This window comes from Oreochromis niloticus, unplaced genomic scaffold, assembly GCF_001858045.2.
Source record: "Oreochromis niloticus isolate F11D_XX unplaced genomic scaffold, O_niloticus_UMD_NMBU tig00002964_pilon, whole genome shotgun sequence".
Taxonomy (NCBI): domain Eukaryota; kingdom Metazoa; phylum Chordata; class Actinopteri; order Cichliformes; family Cichlidae; genus Oreochromis; species Oreochromis niloticus.
In genome coordinates, this window is record NW_020327749.1 from 12,659 (window position 1) to 29,923 (window position 17,265).

Consider the following 17,265-nt stretch of genomic DNA (forward strand, 5'->3'; position numbering starts at 1 on the left):
CCTAGACGACAGGTTCAGGGCGTGAATCAGGATCAGCGTCGTCCGGCAGACCCGGCATTTGGTGGGCTAGTGCGTAGGCTTTATGGGGTTATTAAAATGGTGCACCATTTGCAAAATGTCGCCCCAGCCCCGGGTAAGGACGAACCCAGGACCATTTCACGGATGGTGGAGCATTTGGGGAACATGATTAAACCAGCAGCTCCCACAGCACACACAACAGATATGATTTTGGGAAATGCCATGAACTGGGGGCATAACACCCTAATCATACTGGAGGACCATTACCGGACAGGGTTGGAGAAAATGTTGGCGGAGCTGGCCAACGATCTTGTTCCGGATTGGAAGGCGGCCTTCAATGTTGCCACTCGGTGGGCCCACAGGAACTTGCCACGCATGAAAAATGAGTCCATTGAGCATGCGGAGGCAATGATAGCATCATGTCGGGATGATAGAGGGGTCACTCAGGACCAACCGCAAATGGTCCGTGCCTCGTCAGATCATCCAACGGCACGAGCACGAACAGATGGCTGCACTCAAACAGGGGATGCACAAAGTCATGGCACCCAAACAGTTACCCCCACAGCCCCTCAACAACAACAGAGGGAGGAGGTGGAACACGGGACGGTGCAGTCAGGACCGAAGTCCCACACAGTGGCCACCATGACGGGGGACATCCCAGAGGAGGGAGGAACAGGGTCGACCCCACAAGGAGAAGGGATACAGGGGATGATGCCCTGGTCCCCGGATCCTGGGGAGGGACCAAGTAAGCAACCTAGAGTGGAACCTCCCAAAGGGCGCAGAACGGTGCGGGGAAGGTTGAGTACAAGGCGGAGGCGTTCCCCTGCCTTTTCTTCCTCCTCATCTTCTACTGGACCCCTTGATGATGATAGAATTCTGGCCATCTTAGCAGATTTGGCGGGGGAATCTGCAGAGGAAGGACAGCAGGAGGGCTCCGAGAGAAATCGGATGAATCCTGCTACACAGAACGAGTCAACCGAAGAAGTACGAGTCCCAAGTGGTGGATTCCAGGGTGATGAGGACCAGGCAGCCTCTGGCCAGTCACCGCAGGTTGACACTTCTGTAGCCCAGGAGGCTTCCCCACAAGGTGGCACTCCTGTGGTGAGACATCAACAACCGAAATTCAAGGTCAGGAGACACATTGTCACGGAACGGAAAATGGTCGACTGGGGCCTGAGTGTTGGTTGCAAATGGCTCATTATTGGAGACTCAAATTTGTCGAGAATACCACCACACTCGATCCCAGATTTGCAAATTGAGAGTTACCCAGGGGCCAATTTTAGACACATTCAGGCCATTATTGCAAAGGCAACTAAGCATGTGACCGTTGAGAAAGTGGTCTTGTCAGCGGGAATCAACTCCAAGCAACAGAAGGCTAGGGAAACGGCCATAAAACAACTCCAGGCAGCAGTAAGGGCAGCAAAACTGCAGTTTCCGTATGCAGAAATCTGGGTGCCAGTTATAAACTTCTCGCCGGGACTGCCACGGGAGGAACGGGGGGTGTTGGACATCATTAATACCCATATTTACAAGAACATGCCATTCCTCCCTCCACTTCCGCACAGGAAATTTGGCACAGAGGGAGATCTGGTACATTGGACCCGAGAGACGGGGCGAGCAATGCTGGAGCATTGGAGCAACATTTTAAACTTGAAATCCCGTCGAGTCGGAGCGGGGAGCAAAATGTAGGTTCAGATCCTGTTACAGGTAAAAATGTCATAGTATTGACAAAAAACTTCAAGCTCACAAAAGCACAGGAGAACCTGTTGAATAAGGGGTTGACGTTTATTCCGACATTGGATATACACAAGAAACAAAAGGCACAGTTACAATTGGATATGCAGGAGTACCATCGCAAAATTAAATTAATGTCCTACTTTGACAGTTTCCTGGAACGGAGACCTAAACCCTTCATAGGAAAATCTTCCTGGGTTCCGCATCCGGATAAAATTCATCCCCAGGTCAACAAATTGATAGAAAAGGACAGAGAGGATTTTAATAAATATTTCAAGTGTTACAGGGAAAAGAAAAATTTGAAACAAAACGAAGTCAAGGCTTTAAGGGAATTAATAAACAATAGGAATATAGTAATTAAACCGGCGGATAAAGGAAGTACAATAGTAATCATGGGAAGGGATCAATACATACAAGAGGGGGAAAGACAATTGAACAATTCTATCTATTATAAAAAATTGGACGAACCCATGTATTTAAAAACAATTCCAATAGTTCATAAAATTTTGGACAAACTCTGGGAACGCAAATTCATAAACAATAAACAACGGCAATATTTAAAGGGACAGGATGAACCGAGACCAAGGAGGTTTTATTTGTTGCCAAAAATTCATAAAGATCCCAACACGTGGCCAGTCCCATTTGAAATCCCAGCAGGAAGGCCGATCGTATCGGATTGCGGGAGCGAAACGTACAGGACGGCGGAGTTTATTGACTTTTATTTGAATCCCCTCTCTTCGAGACATGCTTCGTATATTAAGGATACATATCATTTTGTAGACATAGTGAAAGGATTATCGGTTCCAAAGGATTCAATGTTTTTTTCTATTGACGTGGAAAGTTTGTACACAAACATTGATACAGGTGCTGGAGTAGCGGCGGTAAAGAAGATATTTAATAAGTACCCCGACATTACTAGACCGGATAAAGAAATTTTGCAGTTATTGAAGATTAATTTGATGAGAAATGATTTCGAATTTAATGGGAAATTTTACCTGCAAATTAAAGGGACAGCAATGGGAAAGAAATTTTCGCCAGCATACGCCAATATTTTTATGGCCATCTGGGAAGAGGAGGCTTTTGCCCACTGCCCGGAGAAGCCATTGCATTATTGGCGATACTTGGACGATATTTGGGGAATCTGGACAGGGTCTAGGGAAGGTTTTCAGAGATGGTTTGACATCCTGAATTCACATGACCCTTCGATTAAATTACAGTACACATTACATTCGGAATACGTCAACTTCTTAGATACTACAGTTTACAAAGGACCAACATTTGACACAACTCATAAGTTGGACATAAAAGTCTTTTTCAAGGAAACAGATACACACGCACTTCTATTCAAATCAAGTTTTCATCCGGCTCATACATACAAAGGATTAATTAAGTCGCAACTAATTAGGTTCAGGAGGATATGCTCACGGGAGGAAGACTTTTTGGAGGCAGTTCGGGTACTGTTTACGGTACTCCGGAGAAGAGGATACACAAGGTCCTTCTTGAGGTACTGTTTTAAAACATTTCAGGTCCAAAAGGAACCGGATCATACTAAAGTTATTCCATTAGTAACAACATTTTCCAAAATGAGTACAATTATGAATAATAGACTAAAAACAAACTTTCAGGATATGATTGGGGGACAAAAAATATTGGATAATCACAGAATCATATCCGCATACAGAAGGAATAAAAATTTGAAGGACCTACTAGTTCACGCCAGACTAAAACCCATACAACAAAGGCCGGATAAAAGCAGGTTAATTAGCAATTTTTGCACATTGGCATATATTAGAAACAGAGTAAACAAGAACATCTTTACAATCAGGCAACGATTTAATCCCCGTTCAAATAACTGTATTTATATGATATTTTGTGCCAAATGTGGAGCACAGTACGTCGGCGAGACTAAGAATTCCATATCTGTTAGAATGTATCAACATCGTTACAATATTAAAAATGAAAAGGAAATTCATACCTTATTGGTTAAACATTTTATTTGGCATGGCTGGCAGAATCTCAGGGTAGCGGGATTACAAAGGAATGTGACATGGACGGACAACGAGAGACGTAAATGTGAAAGGAGATGGATTTTCAATTTGGGAACAAGGGAGGCATCAGGACTAAACGAAAGGGTGTAATCCGACATAGGACCCGAAGTCCTGACCCAAAATTCACCCCAATTTCTCATCCGGACCCCAACCCCGGTTGTGTTCCCACCAACGTTGGAACTCCAACCGGTGGTACAATCCTAACCCTAACCACACTAATTGGAGTCAGGATTGCAACCCTATCCCCATCCAATCCCTAACCCTAACCATACTCCTATCCCCATCTTACCCCTAATCTTAACCTGACCCCCGTCTCAACCCTAACCCTAACCATACCCCCCCTCCCCCATCTTAACCCTAATCTTGACCTGGGGGCTATAACGCAAAACCCTGATGCTAATGTCTACAGGGGATTAAAATTGGACAGGGAAATTCTTCACATCATAAAAATGGTTTAAAAATACTTTTATTTGAATTAAAAATGATTTCTACATTAAAAACCGTGGAATCACGTAAAGGGTTAAAAACAGGAAATTAAAAACAGCATTTCTTTACAATACAATTTCATAGCGTGCAACATTCCCATAAGTATATTCAAGAAGGCTTATAATAGTGCAAAAGGTTAAAAACATTTTATTTACATAAATAACATTTACACAAAACAAATACAGTTAACAGGATTAAATATTAAATACAACTGATTCCGCAATATTCAAATTCATATACACACTACAATCTTAAAACGGTTTATGTACACAGGATAATATAGGTTTCGACAGAAGAATACTTAAAAGGTTTGGTTAAAAACAAAAAAAACCACACACAGGGGGAAGGGTATAAAGGGAGGTGGAGTCAGCCTGGAGCTCATTTCGACTCTGGACTCCGAGGAGTGAACATCAGTAGCCACAGCCTTGTGCAGTACAGCCTCAATTCATTTATCTTTTTGTGTGCCAAGCGCCTGAGGAAGACCCTTAAAGGGTCGAAACGTTGCGCGTACGGCACACTACCTTTTTGACTTTATTAATTAAATAAAACTTTTGCTTTAATTTCTTTTGTTTTTTTCTCTTTTTTTCTTTCTTTATCTACATTTATTTCTCGCCTCATAGAAGCTCAAATAAGAGTTATAATTACTTATATAACAAAGGCGAACCCAAATCACAAAAACTAAAACAGAACAACACAAACAAAAAATTAACCGAAGACTGAGGACCGGATGGCCTCAGCAGGTTGGACCGTCGTCCGATACGGGAAAAGGCGGAAGCTTTCCCGTAATCGTGACAACCAGCAGGGTGGGTTTCCTTCGGGAGGGATGGCCCGTGCATTTCCTGCCTCACAGAGGTGGCAGGCTCAGTCCCCTTCCCCTAACTTGCCAGTGCCTCGCTCCGGAGGACCCACCCGCTACCGTGGTCCACAATCCCGCTCTTATGCATCGGTTGCTCGCAGCAACGCCTTCCAAACTGTCCGGTTCATCCCTAGACGACAGGTTCAGGGCGTGAATCAGGATCAGCGTCGTCCGGCAGACCCGGCATTTGGTGGGCTAGTGCGTAGGCTTTATGGGGTTATTAAAATGGTGCACCATTTGCAAAATGTCGCCCCAGCCCCGGGTAAGGACGAACCCAGGACCATTTCACGGATGGTGGAGCATTTGGGGAACATGATTAAACCAGCAGCTCCCACAGCACACACAACAGATATGATTTTGGGAAATGCCATGAACTGGGGGCATAACACCCTAATCATACTGGAGGACCATTACCGGACAGGGTTGGAGAAAATGTTGGCGGAGCTGGCCAACGATCTTGTTCCGGATTGGAAGGCGGCCTTCAATGTTGCCACTCGGTGGGCCCACAGGAACTTGCCACGCATGAAAAATGAGTCCATTGAGCATGCGGAGGCAATGATAGCATCATGTCGGGATGATAGAGGGGTCACTCAGGACCAACCGCAAATGGTCCGTGCCTCGTCAGATCATCCAACGGCACGAGCACGAACAGATGGCTGCACTCAAACAGGGGATGCACAAAGTCATGGCACCCAAACAGTTACCCCCACAGCCCCTCAACAACAACAGAGGGAGGAGGTGGAACACGGGACGGTGCAGTCAGGACCGAAGTCCCACACAGTGGCCACCATGACGGGGACATCCCAGAGGAGGGAGGAACAGGGTCGACCCCACAAGGAGAAGGGATACAGGGGATGATGCCCTGGTCCCCGGATCCTGGGGAGGGACCAAGTAAGCAACCTAGAGTGGAACCTCCCAAAGGGCGCAGAACGGTGCGGGGAAGGTTGAGTACAAGGCGGAGGCGTTCCCCTGCCTTTTCTTCCTCCTCATCTTCTACTGGACCCCTTGATGATGATAGAATTCTGGCCATCTTAGCAGATTTGGCGGGGGAATCTGCAGAGGAAGGACAGCAGGAGGGCTCCGAGAGAAATCGGATGAATCCTGCTACACAGAACGAGTCAACCGAAGAAGTACGAGTCCCAAGTGGTGGATTCCAGGGTGATGAGGACCAGGCAGCCTCTGGCCAGTCACCGCAGGTTGACACTTCTGTAGCCCAGGAGGCTTCCCCACAAGGTGGCACTCCTGTGGTGAGACATCAACAACCGAAATTCAAGGTCAGGAGACACATTGTCACGGAACGGAAAATGGTCGACTGGGGCCTGAGTGTTGGTTGCAAATGGCTCATTATTGGAGACTCAAATTTGTCGAGAATACCACCACACTCGATCCCAGATTTGCAAATTGAGAGTTACCCAGGGGCCAATTTTAGACACATTCAGGCCATTATTGCAAAGGCAACTAAGCATGTGACCGTTGAGAAAGTGGTCTTGTCAGCGGGAATCAACTCCAAGCAACAGAAGGCTAGGGAAACGGCCATAAAACAACTCCAGGCAGCAGTAAGGGCAGCAAAACTGCAGTTTCCGTATGCAGAAATCTGGGTGCCAGTTATAAACTTCTCGCCGGGACTGCCACGGGAGGAACGGGGGGTGTTGGACATCATTAATACCCATATTTACAAGAACATGCCATTCCTCCCTCCACTTCCGCACAGGAAATTTGGCACAGAGGGAGATCTGGTACATTGGACCCGAGAGACGGGGCGAGCAATGCTGGAGCATTGGAGCAACATTTTAAACTTGAAATCCCGTCGAGTCGGAGCGGGGAGCAAAATGTAGGTTCAGATCCTGTTACAGGTAAAAATGTCATAGTATTGACAAAAAACTTCAAGCTCACAAAAGCACAGGAGAACCTGTTGAATAAGGGGTTGACGTTTATTCCGACATTGGATATACACAAGAAACAAAAGGCACAGTTACAATTGGATATGCAGGAGTACCATCGCAAAATTAAATTAATGTCCTACTTTGACAGTTTCCTGGAACGGAGACCTAAACCCTTCATAGGAAAATCTTCCTGGGTTCCGCATCCGGATAAAATTCATCCCCAGGTCAACAAATTGATAGAAAAGGACAGAGAGGATTTTAATAAATATTTCAAGTGTTACAGGGAAAAGAAAAATTTGAAACAAAACGAAGTCAAGGCTTTAAGGGAATTAATAAACAATAGGAATATAGTAATTAAACCGGCGGATAAAGGAAGTACAATAGTAATCATGGGAAGGGATCAATACATACAAGAGGGGGAAAGACAATTGAACAATTCTATCTATTATAAAAAATTGGACGAACCCATGTATTTAAAAACAATTCCAATAGTTCATAAAATTTTGGACAAACTCTGGGAACGCAAATTCATAAACAATAAACAACGGCAATATTTAAAGGGACAGGATGAACCGAGACCAAGGAGGTTTTATTTGTTGCCAAAAATTCATAAAGATCCCAACACGTGGCCAGTCCCATTTGAAATCCCAGCAGGAAGGCCGATCGTATCGGATTGCGGGAGCGAAACGTACAGGACGGCGGAGTTTATTGACTTTTATTTGAATCCCCTCTCTTCGAGACATGCTTCGTATATTAAGGATACATATCATTTTGTAGACATAGTGAAAGGATTATCGGTTCCAAAGGATTCAATGTTTTTTCTATTGACGTGGAAAGTTTGTACACAAACATTGATACAGGTGCTGGAGTAGCGGCGGTAAAGAAGATATTTAATAAGTACCCCGACATTACTAGACCGGATAAAGAAATTTTGCAGTTATTGAAGATTAATTTGATGAGAAATGATTTCGAATTTAATGGGAAATTTTACCTGCAAATTAAAGGGACAGCAATGGGAAAGAAATTTTCGCCAGCATACGCCAATATTTTTATGGCCATCTGGGAAGAGGAGGCTTTTGCCCACTGCCCGGAGAAGCCATTGCATTATTGGCGATACTTGGACGATATTTGGGGAATCTGGACAGGGTCTAGGGAAGGTTTTCAGAGATGGTTTGACATCCTGAATTCACATGACCCTTCGATTAAATTACAGTACACATTACATTCGGAATACGTCAACTTCTTAGATACTACAGTTTACAAAGGACCAACATTTGACACAACTCATAAGTTGGACATAAAAGTCTTTTTCAAGGAAACAGATACACACGCACTTCTATTCAAATCAAGTTTTCATCCGGCTCATACATACAAAGGATTAATTAAGTCGCAACTAATTAGGTTCAGGAGGATATGCTCACGGGAGGAAGACTTTTTGGAGGCAGTTCGGGTACTGTTTACGGTACTCCGGAGAAGAGGATACACAAGGTCCTTCTTGAGGTACTGTTTTAAAACATTTCAGGTCCAAAAGGAACCGGATCATACTAAAGTTATTCCATTAGTAACAACATTTTCCAAAATGAGTACAATTATGAATAATAGACTAAAAACAAACTTTCAGGATATGATTGGGGGACAAAAAATATTGGATAATCACAGAATCATATCCGCATACAGAAGGAATAAAAATTTGAAGGACCTACTAGTTCACGCCAGACTAAAACCCATACAACAAAGGCCGGATAAAAGCAGGTTAATTAGCAATTTTTGCACATTGGCATATATTAGAAACAGAGTAAACAAGAACATCTTTACAATCAGGCAACGATTTAATCCCCGTTCAAATAACTGTATTTATATGATATTTTGTGCCAAATGTGGAGCACAGTACGTCGGCGAGACTAAGAATTCCATATCTGTTAGAATGTATCAACATCGTTACAATATTAAAAATGAAAAGGAAATTCATACCTTATTGGTTAAACATTTTATTTGGCATGGCTGGCAGAATCTCAGGGTAGCGGGATTACAAAGGAATGTGACATGGACGGACAACGAGAGACGTAAATGTGAAAGGAGATGGATTTTCAATTTGGGAACAAGGGAGGCATCAGGACTAAACGAAAGGGTGTAATCCGACATAGGACCCGAAGTCCTGACCCAAAATTCACCCCAATTTCTCATCCGGACCCCAACCCCGGTTGTGTTCCCACCAACGTTGGAACTCCAACCGGTGGTACAATCCTAACCCTAACCACACTAATTGGAGTCAGGATTGCAACCCTATCCCCATCCAATCCCTAACCCTAACCATACTCCTATCCCCATCTTACCCCTAATCTTAACCTGACCCCCGTCTCAACCCCTAACCCTAACCATACCCCCCCTCCCCCATCTTAACCCTAATCTTGACCTGGGGGCTATAACGCAAAACCCTGATGCTAATGTCTACAGGGGATTAAAATTGGACAGGGAAATTCTTCACATCATAAAAATGGTTTAAAAATACTTTTATTTGAATTAAAAATGATTTCTACATTAAAAACCGTGGAATCACGTAAAGGGTTAAAAACAGGAAATTAAAAACAGCATTTCTTTACAATACAATTTCATAGCGTGCAACATTCCCATAAGTATATTCAAGAAGGCTTATAATAGTGCAAAAGGTTAAAAACATTTTATTTACATAAATAACATTTACACAAAACAAATACAGTTAACAGGATTAAATATTAAATACAACTGATTCCGCAATATTCAAATTCATATACACACTACAATCTTAAAAACGGTTTATGTACACAGGATAATATAGGTTTCGACAGAAGAATACTTAAAAGGTTTGGTTAAAAACAAAAAAAACCACACACAGGGGGAAGGGTATAAAGGGAGGTGGAGTCAGCCTGGAGCTCATTTCGACTCTGGACTCCGAGGAGTGAACATCAGTAGCCACAGCCTTGTGCAGTACAGCCTCAATTCATTTATCTTTTTGTGTGCCAAGCGCCTGAGGAAGACCCTTAAAGGGTCGAAACGTTGCGCGTACGGCACACTACCTTTTTGACTTTATTAATTAAATAAAACTTTTGCTTTAATTTCTTTTGTTTTTTTCTCTTTTTTTCTTTCTTTATCTACATTTATTTCTCGCCTCATAGAAGCTCAAATAAGAGTTATAATTACTTATATAACAAAGGCGAACCCAAATCACAAAAACTAAAACAGAACAACACAAACAAAAAATTAACCGAAGACTGAGGACCGGATGGCCTCAGCAGGTTGGACCGTCGTCCGATACGGGAAAAGGCGGAAGCTTTCCCGTAATCGTGACAACCAGCAGGGTGGGTTTCCTTCGGGAGGGATGGCCCGTGCATTTCCTGCCTCACAGAGGTGGCAGGCTCAGTCCCCTTCCCCTAACCCCCCTACCCCCTAACCCTACCCTAACCCTAACCCTAACCCTACCCCGGGTCACCTGGGGGATGGACCGTGCACGTCCTCCTGCCTTCGAAAGAGGGGGGAGGAGTCAGTTTCCAATCCCTAATCGGCCTGTGCCTCCCTCGGGTTCTCGATTCCGTGGCTCTGGTCCTCCAGCCTGATCCTATGCTGATGTGGTTCGCCGAGGACGACCTCAAGATGAACCGAGAGTGACTGCTTCCTACTACCGGAGACCCAGATTAAACTGGGGACGCCAGTGGAGACCGCAGCCAAGATGGCAGCAGCAACAGGAACCAATGGACCAGGAAAAGCTGCAATTGGTTCGCAAGCTGCACACGGTGATCAGATTGGTGCATCACCTTCAGAATGTGACTCCCAAGGACGGGAGAGAGGAACCGCGGATGATTGTCCGTATGGTGGAGAACTTGGCCTCCATGATCAAGCCAGCCTTGCCAACACCTGAAACGCTGGACTTGATCCTGGGCAATGCTAAGAATTGGGGGTACACTACCCTCATGATTTTGGAGGAGCACTACTCCAAGCAGATTGATGTGATGAGGGGAGAGTTGGCCGAGGAGATGAGTCTGGACTGGAAAGAATGTTTCCAGATGGCCGTGAGGAGAGCTCGTAGAGACCTACCCCACATCACACAAGAAGTGCTGGACCACGCAGAGGCCCTGGTGACGGCATGCGCGGCCACAGCTACGGAAAGGGTGCCTCAGCCGGCTGGCAGGGAGGCAACAGAGGACGTGGAGAGGGGTTCTGTGCATGAGGAAGCACGGGCTCCTCCAGGGACAGTTGAGATGGCTCAACAGACAGACCCTCAACCCCTGAAGCAGCGGGTTTCGGTCCAAGTCCTCAGGCCTGCAGAATTGCGGCAGGATATGGGGACAATGACAGAAGAGAGATCCTACTGGACACCAGCTCCGAGTCAGGCAATCCAGCAGGAAGCTCAGGTACAGGAGGAAGCCCGGCCGGCTTCTCCTTTGCAGCAGAGACCGCCTCGTACCAGGGGTGCAAGACAGGGTTGTGTGATTCCTGAGTCCAATTTTCTGTTGGAGTTAGAGGAGCTTGATTCTTCACACGAGGGTGGTCAGGGTTCACAGCCAGCTCTGGTCGTAGGGGAGAGTCCACGTGATTCCCTGCTGGAAGAGAGAGAGGATGAGGTTAGACAGGACAGAACACCCATCTTAGTACCTACCTCACAGAGGTCAAGGGAGGATCCAGGGTCTCCTGCTAATGCACGGGATGATGCAGGGAGGAGCCTGGGCATGGATAGTTCATCTGAGCAGCGGAACCTGACTTCAACCCCAAAGCAATACTATTCTGTTAAACGGCATATTCACACGGAGAGAAAGATGATTGATTGGGGGCTGAGCATTCGGAAAAAGTGGGTTTTCCTGGGGGACTCGAATCTTGCAAGGTTTCCCGCACATGTGTTGCCGGACCTGCAGATAGACAGCTTTCCCGGGGCCAACTTCCGACATGCTCAAGCACTGGTTAGAAAGGCCACCATTCATTCCAATGTAGAGAAGGTGGTCTTGGCGTTCGGGTTGAATAACAAGAATCAAGGTGCAAAAGAAACAGCGATCAAGCAGATGTTAGGGGCCGTCAGAGCAGCGAAGAACCGGTTCCCTTTCTCGGAAATCTGGATTCCTCTCATTAATTTTTCCTCAGGCTTGAGCAGGGAGGAAATCCAGACACTCACGACCATGAACGCCTACATTTCTAGGAATTTGCCTTTCATCCCCAAGTTGTCAGAGAACGATTTCGGGACAGAGAGGGATGACATCCATTGGACCAGGACTACAGCGAGAGCCATGTTTAGACACTGGGTCTCGTTTTTAAACTTGAGGTCCCCTTAAGCCTGGCTCAGGGGGGGCAGAAGGGGCTCCAGCCCCTTGTGTCACAAAATGTGGTCAATCTGGCCAAAAACTTCACCCTTACGAGGGCACAGTCTGCTTTGTTAAACAGAGGCCTGTCTTTCGTGCCAATGATTGGACTTCACAAAAATCAGAAGACAACACTTCAATTGGATGTTCAGAACTACCATAGGCGTATCAAATTGGCGGCCTACTTCAAAGACTCACAGAACAGAGCGATTCCACCATTTGTGGGTACATCTACTTGGGAACCGCCACTAGACAAGTTGCCACCTGAGATTGGTTTATTAGTTGATAAGGATAAAAACATGTTAGATTCCGGGTTCAAAGTTGTTAAAAAAGCTCCGAACTTATCAGTGGCAGAGGTGAAAGCCTTGAGAGAGTTGATGGGCAACAGGACTATTGTCATTAAGCCAGCTGATAAGGGGAGCGCAGTGGTGATATTGTCTAGAGAGCAGTATGTGACAGAGGTTAAAAGACAGTTGTCAGATAGTATTTATTATAAAAAGTTAAAAGAGCCAATTTATTTACAGACGGTTCCTGTGGTGAGTAGGATTTTAGATGACCTTTATAATAAAAGGGTAATAAATAAAAAACAGAGTTCATACCTCAAAGGAGAGGGGCAACCAAGGCCCAGAAGGTTCTACATTTTGCCTAAAATCCACAAAGAACCTGAAAAGTGGACAGTTCCCCATGAAATCCCGCCAGGCAGACCCATTGTCTCTGACTGCGGTAGCGAGACCTACCAGACCGCGGAGTTTATTGATTTTTATTTGAATCCGCTTTCTATTAGGCATCCGTCCTATGTTGAGGATAGTTATTATTTCATTGATTTGGTTAGATCCCTGACAATCCCAGCTGACTCTTTTCTTTTTAGTATTGATATTGATAGTCTATACACTAACATAGACATTGCAGCGGGATTGCAGGCGGTAAGAGAGATATTTCAGAAGTATCCGGATGCCAAGAGACCGGATAAAGAGATCTTAGAACTTCTGGAGATTAATCTTAGACGTAATGATTTTGAGTTTGATGGAGACTTTTATCTGCAGATTAAAGGGACGGCAATGGGGAAACGGTTTGCGCCCGCTTATGCGAATATTTTTATGGCTAAGTGGGAGGCGGAGGCCTTGGAGAAGTGCCCGAAGAAGCCTCTCCATTATTTACGGTACCTCGATGACATATGGGGGGTGTGGCCATATTCAAAGCCTGATTTTGAAGAATTTATTAGGACTTTAAATGCACATGATTGGTCGATACAATGTAAGTATGAATTGGATGATAAAAAAATTGATTTTTTGGACACTACGGTGTATAAAGGACCAAATTTCGAAGTACATAATAAGTTAGATATAAAAGTATTCTTTAAAAAGACTGACACACATGCACTATTGTACAAAACTAGTTTCCACCCCCGTCATACGTATAGAGGTATCGTAAAGGCTCAATTACTTCGATTTCATAGGATTTGCACGAGACAGGACGACTTCAAGGAAGCAGTCAAGGAATTGTTTGTCGCTTTGAGAAAGAGAGGATACTCTCGTCAATTTTTAAGACAGTGCTTGAGATCCTTTTTGGACCAGAAAGAAGCATTGGAAGGGGACCGTATCCCACTTATAACCACTTATTCGTTATTTAATGTTCAAATGCATAAGAAGCTGAAAGAAAACTTCGATTCTTTAATGATAAACACTGGAGTTTTGCCAAATAGGACAGTGATTTCGGCGTACAGGAGAAATAAAAACTTAAAAGACTACTTGGTCAGAGCAAGGCTGACGAGTCAGCAATTTTTGAAGCCAACAGTGTTGTTCGGCACTTTCTGTTCCTTGACCTTTGTCAAAAACAGGGTCAAGAAGACAATTTTTCCTGTACGGCAGAAATTCACGCCACAATCCACAAATTGCGTATATTTGATCTTTTGTGTGAAATGTGGTATACAATATGTAGGAGAGACTAAGAATTCGATTTCATTGAGGATGACACAACATCGTTATAATATTAAAAATCATAAAGAAAGGCAAACTCCATTAGTGGAACACTTTATTAATCATAGCTATAAGTCTCTGAGAGTTGCTGGTTTGGAAAGGAATGCCCTATGGACGGATTGGGAGAGAAAGAAGGTTGAGAGAAGATGGATTTATTGGTTGGATACTAAAGAACCAGATGGGTTAAACATTAGATTTCGGTGAATTGGATATGGACGGACTAGATTGATGGGGGGACGATGATTAGTGGATTGGGATGGCCGGGTTTGGCGTGATCGGGCGGGACTTCCTGTCTTACCGACCCCTGACCTGAACTTAGGCCCTAACCTTAACCATTCCACCTTGCGTGGAACCCCATCCCCGATCTGAGCCCCAACCATATATCTTTATGACAGCCCTACCCTGACGACTGGCCCTAACCACAACCCCACCCTTACATCTGGCCCTAACCCTAACCACACCCCCACCCCCGGCCCTAACCCTAACCTTCTCCCCCTACCCCATTTTACCCCACCCCCCCATCCTAACCCTTATTGGGAGGATAGGGAGAGGGAGGGGTCCAATATTTACAAGGGGTCATCAATTGGAATACTTAATAAGGTTGATAACATTGGGGAGGATATCATAAAATTCATGGGGGTATTGATTGAATTCATAAATTAATTTTAATAATTTACGGTATTATGGGATTAAAAATTTCATATTTGTAGTATAAACACAAGGGGCATACATGATTTGGGGGTCTGAAAATTTATAAGTTAAAATTTAAAGTGTAATAACATTTAACATAAACATTGGGATTAAAAATTAATATTAAAAATTTCATATTAAATTGGACCTTAAATATTACATATAAAAATAATTTGGGCCTACAGTAATTGAGTACATAGTGTGAAATATTATAATTCATGAAGAAAGCAAGTTTTAAAATCATTGGGAAAGGGCTATTTACATAGGAAGGAAATTCAGATAAAAAAGACGAACGAAAAATCTAACTGGAACAGAGGGCATAAAAGGAGCTGACACACAGAGAGAGGGCATTTCGCCCTGAGACACAGAAGGAGCAACATCGCAGAGACTAGACTAGTGTTTTTTGTGCCACAGCCTGAAGAAGGCCCTTTTCAGGGCCGAAACGTCGCGGCGGCACAAATTGAAATTTGATTTCATTTAATTTCATTTAATTCATTTTATTTTTAATTCATAAATACAAAACTAATTAAAAACACAAACACAACAAAACTTTTATTTCATTTTATTTTATTTTATTCATTATCACTTTTAATTTTTGATTACTTATATACCAAAGGCGACATTATTAATATATAACAAAGGCGACACCACAACAACAAAAGCAATACACTACATAAATAAACAAAACAACAACACATTAAAAAGTCCATCGGGCTCGATGGCTTTTTTTGATGATCAGGATGGGTGGACGGTGGTCCGTCGTGGGAGGCGCCAGCGGCGTCCTGGGCGGTCCAACTTCCAGCAGCAGCGGGTCACCTGGGGGATGGACCGTGCACGTCCTCCTGCCTTCGAAAGAGGGGGGAGGAGTCAGTTTCCAATCCCTAACCCCTAACCCTAACCCATGTCAGAAAAGTTAGCAAAAATGCTAATGCTAAGCTAGCCCAATGCTAAGCTAGCACCACAGGAAACAGTAGGGAGTCAAGTGGGAAACACTAGGGGAAACAAGTGCCAAACCCTGACCATAACACTAGGGGAAACAAGTGTCAAACCCTGACCATAACACTAGGGGAAACAAGTGCCAAACCCTAACCATAACACTAGGGGAAACAAGTGGGAAAACCTAAGAAAACATCACCAAACACTAGGGGAAACAAGTGGAAGTCACTTCCTTTGACTTGACAAAACATGTCAGAAAAGTTAGCAAAAATGCTAATGCTAAGCTAGCCCAATGCTAAGCTAGCAACAGCAAAGCATCATGGGAACCAGGAAGTAGGCTCCCTTCCCTAATTTGCATATATTTCCCATCATGCCTCTCAAAAACCTACAACACAACACCGTGATAGTGAAGGGCATGTCCAATGGTGACCTCTGCTGGCAGCCAGCAGCCAGTCATACCCTGACTGACCACCAGGGTTGGCTTTTCCCATGTGGGACAAAGCAAGAAAGGCAGCCCCCTGCACTCACTGCCTTTCTGGTTACACCTACCGTATCTGCCCTCACCCGTCGCTAGGACAGATACGGATCGGATATTCGGGATCCCGGTTCGATTACGCATCCGTCGATAGGTCACATGACCCCCTAACCCCCTTGTCAAATTCTCAGCCCATTCATTTCAATGGGGATACTTCACCGCCACATATCTCCGGAACGGAAGGTCGTAGAGACTTGAAACCAAATTCCGCCTGCCATAATTCGACCCTTCTGAGCGTCCCTGAGGTGGTTGCATCTCTCTACGACCTTCCGTTCCCGAGATACAGACCACCGGAAGTCAAAAAGTGGGCGTATCTCCCGACCGGAAGCTCCTACCGCAAATCTGACACCACCAGCAGAAAGCCAGACCCGTTAGACCGGGGGGTAGAGCACGGTCCCATGTCTCTACCACCTTCCTATCAAAAGTTATGAAGCTTCAAAGTTTACGAGACAGGTGTCTCAACCCCCCGAAAACCCTTATACCTACCCTAACCCTAACCCTAACCCCCTAACCCTACCCTAACCCCTAACCCCCCCTAACCCTAACCCCTAACCCTAACCCTAACCCTAACCCCCTAACCCTATGCTAAGCTAGCACCACAGGAAACAGTAGGGAGTCAAGTGGGAAACACTAGGGGAAACAAGTGCCAAACCCTGACCATAACACTAGGGGAAACAAGTGTCAAACCCTGACCATAACACTAGGGGAAACAAGTGCCAAACCCTAACCATAACACTAGGGGAAACAAGTGGGAAAACCTAAGAAAACATCACCAAACACTA